The sequence below is a fragment of the Amphiprion ocellaris genome, chromosome 15 (genome assembly GCF_022539595.1).
Source record: "Amphiprion ocellaris isolate individual 3 ecotype Okinawa chromosome 15, ASM2253959v1, whole genome shotgun sequence".
Lineage (NCBI taxonomy): Eukaryota > Metazoa > Chordata > Actinopteri > Pomacentridae > Amphiprion > Amphiprion ocellaris.
In genome coordinates, this window is record NC_072780.1 from 30,662,630 (window position 1) to 30,668,441 (window position 5,812).

The window sequence follows — 5,812 nt, forward strand, 5'->3', positions numbered from 1 at the left end:
TAATAAAATACACATCATTTTAATTATTATTTTTTAATATTATGGTTACTATTTAATTTAACAAAATATTTTTGTAACTTAATAAAACCAGAAAGGTAATTTACCATTTTTCAATCTTGAATTGAAATATTTTTTTGTTAAAATTTTATGTTTTATTTTTTATTTAAATATTATATTATTATATTATAAAAATATTTTTTAAATATATTAAACTTTCTTTTCTTTTAAATAAATAATAATAACATTTTTGCTACCTAATATAAATAAATATATTTAACAAATTAAATTAGTAAATTCTTTCTACGATTAAAAAAAGTTTATGATTTAAAACGTTTTTTACATATATATAATGTATAGTTATTAATTACTAATTATTAATGTACATTTATATTACTTAAGTATGGATTAAAAACATACACACACACATATATATATATTACAATTACAATTCATATATATACATATGCATATTTATATTTTTTACAGTTTGTATATAAACTGTGAAAAAATATAAACTTAAAAAAAATCTGACTTTAAATTACAAACATTAAAAATGTGTTTGTACATATGGTAATTAATTCTTTCACAATGTTTAAGCATAAAATTATAAAAATACATTTTTTACTGTGTTCAGTAAAACCATTGTTTTTTGTTTGTTTTAAAACAAACATTAGCTGTTATTTGAAAGAAAGACTATGTATATTAAGGATTGGACAGTGATAACTGTTTATACATTTTATATTTTCACCGTCTTGTTAAATTACATATAATATATAGAAAAATCTATAATTTATCTGTGATTTAAAATTTAAAAGTTCCCTCTGTTGTGTTGTAGCCATGGTAACAGAAGTTTTATTTAATTTCAGCAACAAATATTCAATAAGTAATCAAGAAATTTCCTGTAATTTTAAAGATCCTCAGGAGATTCATCCTGATAACTCTGATGATAGTTTTCATGAAATTTACAAAACTATCTGTCAGTGTAAAGTTCAATATTTCATTTTCATCTAATTTTTCTGGTGAAATGTTTCCACTGCATGTCAGAAGGTGAAAAGGTCAGCAGAAGAAAACTGATTTCTGTCGTCCAACATGGAATCTCTGAAGAATTTACGGACAGTTTGCTTGTTTGTCTGAGTTTTACGGGTGTGCGCTTCATGTTAGGCCTCATCAGTCCTCGCTGAATGGCGATTGGCTGCCATAAAGAGGCTGATTGCAGCGTTCGGTTCCCAGCGGAAGACTTGTTCCTGGAAACAAACCTGCAGACACAAACACCGTGTGGACGGACAGATATTTATCTTCCCTGTCAATTCCAACGTTCCTGCAATCACCGCAGCCGAAGCAACCGAGCTTCAACCAAGAGCTCAGCACAGATGGATGAAATTAGAGAATAATGATAGAAAACAGAAACAACTCGAACGCTGGAGGAACGCTGGAGGAATGCTGGAGGAACTCTGAAGACACCGAGATCACGGCCTCTGAGGGGATTCTGGGATTTTACAGAAAACAAACAAAAAACAAACACCTGGTGAATATTTTACAGCCTGATTCCAAGGTTTTTATCCAAATGTGGCTGTTTGCAATGGACAAAAAATAAGTAAATAATAAGAACAACAGCGAGAACAATCCTTTTTTAAAGATGAAATATGTAGCGAAAAAGTGCTTTGCAAAAAAACAAAATTCATCTTACAAGAAAAAAAACATCAACGGAGAGCGCAGTACTCTGCCAAAGCTGCTCAGTCGTATCATTTCCGACGAATAAAATCTTTAACAAAAAGTGACCTTGCACTGAATACAGGCATGTGTTATGCATGTGTACGTTGTGTACCTGACCTAAATCTGTAGCAGGCAGCGGGAACTGATGGGACTCAGAAACACCCCCACAGTTTATTCAGTTGTTCCTTGTATCATTTCCAACAGATAAAACTCCTGATAAGTCCACAGTGGTGGATTTGTAGTAGGATCATAATCATGTGATCGTCAGCAGGCAGCTGATATAGTGTTCACTTGTCATGGTTACAGTGCCGCTATCTCACAATGATACAGAAATCTTTAACAAATCCGTGGATCCAGACTATAAGCTGCATCACTGTCAAAATATAATCACTTGGTCCTTGTGTCATTTATGACCTTCCCTGAAAATCTCATCCAAATCCGTTAGTCTGTTTTTGAGTAATGGTTCACACAGACGGACGGATTCACAGAAAGACAAACGTACGTCAATCGTCGCATAACTCTGCCACGTTCCTTGGCAGAGTAATAATATAAATAAATAATAATTTGAAGAATAAAAACAACAGCAACTACAACAACATTAATACAACAACAATGATCTTTATTTAAAGAGCATTTTACAAAATTTAAGCTACAAAGTGCTTTGGAAAAAGGCAAAATTAGCCACACAAAAATAAAAAAATCAAATTAAGGAGCTGAAAGGAGTTTCCTGGCTGCAATTATGAACAAAGTCAACAAATAAATAAATATGAAGAATTTAAATAAATTAAATACAATTTATTAATAAAAATGTATTTTAAATCAACTCCAACCAAAAAGGCAGACAGACAGAAAAATATGTGCAAAAAAGAATAAAGATTTAAATTAATAAAATTAATAAAAAATAAAAATAACATGTATAAAATACATTTCGAAGATGAATATAAATAAATAGAAAATGCTAAAATATTAAAACCACTGAATTAAATCCATCAAAAAAGAAAGACAACCTGTAGTAATTAAAATGTAAAAACTCTATGTTGGGTTGGTTTGATGTGAATATTTCTTAAAAAAAAGTATTATTATTATTATTATTATTATTATTATTGTTATTATTATTATTAATAATAATAATAATAATAATAATAATAATAATAATAATAATAATAATAATAATAATAATAATAATAATAAAAATTATTTAACTATAAAAAAACTTTATATGTGTATTTAAAATGATGCATTACAGAATGTTTTATAAGAAATTAAAAAACACATAAAATAGTAAAAATATGAAAATACACTACAAAGATACTTTGAATGCAGCGAAGGAAAAATCTGAGTTTAACTGAACTCTCTCTGATGGTTTGCAGGCTGAGCTTTAATTAACAGGACGGATCAAAAAAATAAAACATCAGTTGATCAGAAACACTGAAACCTGATTCTTGTGTTTCTGGGCTTCAGGCCGAGTTAGAAAAAAAAAAAAAAAGAAAAACTGTGGAGTGGAAGCAGAGCAGCTGTTTAAACTGGAAGCTTTTCTGCTATTAATGGTTCCAGAGCAGGAATCTAAACTTCACACAGCAGATTTTACAGCAGAACTCTGGATAAACTCTGCATGTTTGGCTTTTATGGCTCCGTGTTGCAGCCTTTAGATATTAAATAAGACGTCAAACTGAAGGTTTAAACACAGAACAGCTTATTAAAGTGAATCAAAGAGGATTTAGACGTTATTGTGTGTCTCGTTAGCTTGATTTTGAATTGTCTCTACAAGTAAAATACAAGTATCGCTTTATCTTGTTTTTAGTCCACATGTTTTAACATGTTTATTCTTGCCTACACTGTAAGAAAATACAAAATAAAAAATCTGAAAAAATGGGAAAATTTGAAAGAAGGTGTTCATGTAAAAAACATGGAATATTTTTATTTTCAAAAAATGTAAAAACAATGAACATAACAGCAAAGATTTGTAATACAATTTTTTTTTGCATGATGCATGAGTATATTGCAAAACAATCTTTTTTCTATATTTAGACCTCTCATCCACATGCAAAGAGCAGTAGCACAGAATAGAATAGAGTTTTACTGCCATTTGCATGGGTACATTACAGTACAGGTACATTAGAATTCTCTGTGGGTTTTCTCTCAGCTTCAAATAACAGAAAAAGCAAAATAAAATTAAATGAAATAAAATAAAATAATGAAAAAGGTAAGAGCAGCAGCAATTAAAAGGGAAATACAAACATACATTATAAAAATAGATTCAGTACACAATACAAAAAGAGCATTTTATTTTTATTTTATGTAATTTACTTTTACGTTGTTGCTTTTTTACTTTTTAGGCTTTGCGGTCCGTGTACGGATCTGGTAATTTGATTTTCCGTCCTGAAACGGGTATTGAAAAACAAAAAACGAGTGGATATTTGATTTTCGTTTTAAAATACAAAAATTAAAATTGAAATATAAGACGTTTTTCCTTTTCATGATCAAAAAGGGATATACGATTTTTTTTTTAAATGCTTTGATTTTAGTTTTATATTTAGAATAACAAGAAAGTAAAATCAGTAAGAGACAGAAACGAAAAACGGTCCGTTTTTTCATTTTCTGAGACCGGAAGTGGTCATCAGCAAGTGTGGAGTCAAACAGAGTACGGTGCATAGACTGTACATACATTTTTTTCGTGAGTTTTCATGGTCAAAATGAGAGATCAGGTGGCCGATCTTAAAATAAATCAATATTGATTTTTTTTTATAGAGCCTTAAAGTTTTGCGAAGCCAGGGGGCGGGACTACTTGATTGACAGTCTGGTCTGGAATGATTGACAGGTCCTATGGAGGAAGCAGCAGAAACTCTGCTCTCATCGTTTGGATTAATTCTGATATAATAACTGTTGGTTTATTTATCGGTGCAGCAGCAGAACATTTTCCACAGACAGTTTTCCTGCCCGTTGGCTTGTTTTAACCAGTTTTCTACCTTTGGCTGATTCTACCAGCAGACACTGAAAGGACTCTGATAGTTTGGTAAGTAAATGTTTATTTTCGTATCGGTGCCGCTTTTAAAGCACTTTATATGCAGCTTTAGTGTCAGATATAATGTGTGCCATGCACTCCAGATGTTGGTGGAGTTTATTTCAGTGTGTGTTGACCAGAGAAGAAAGTTAGCATCCAGTAAATATTAGCTTTAATGTTACCGATGCTAACCGAGGTAGCTGCTCAGTCGTAGCCTGATTAAAGCTAACGTAGCATCAAGCTAACGTAGCATCAAGCTAATGTGTTGAGTTTCACGTAAACAGCTAAAGTGTGTTGTGTTCCTGCAATGTGGTTCATTAAGTTCATAAAACTGTGGCTGGTTGACATTAATGTAACGTTCAGGAAACTTAAATGTGATTAAAACAGTAACGTTAATGTTCTAGTTGACAGTAGTCAGCTTTAATTTGACACTAAAACAGACTCTGATAGTTTTAAATGACATCAGTTTCATGAATTTGTTGAAAATTGTCTCATTTGTTGTTGTGATGTTGCTGCTGATTCATTAAAACCAGATGATCTGTGTTGAAGACACGTTTAGTTCTAGTATCAGAAGTACAAGAAGGAAAGTGGAAGTTTAGTTCTGTTACGTCAAAGATTTCAGGAATAAAATGACTAATTGAGTCTTTATTCCTCAAACTTGATTTTACAATAATGAAATAATGAAATAATCACAGATAATAAAAATATAAATAGCAGAGAAAACTTGAGAGAATAATTTCCTGAAAAGTCTGTGAAGGAAAAGCAGCTTTGTATCCTGAAAGATCAGAATCAGCTCCAACATCTGCATCTGACAGCATCAAGTCAACCAGAAAGAAAAGAAAAAAGGAAATGACTTCTTTCTGATCGCATCTGTTTCACTGCTCACAGGCTGCTGCTGCTCACATTCTTCACATTTATAGTCCACTTTTAAAAGTTCAGCAGACAGGTGCTCTGCTTTGGAGTGTGACGATGTCGTCTGTGATGTGGAGAGTGAAGTTTCCGTTCCACCCACAGCATGCTTTAGGGCAGCCGGGTCGGACTTGATGTTTGAAATACTGACCGACAGCTCAGATTTAACTGTCTGTAGTTCCGTTTTGA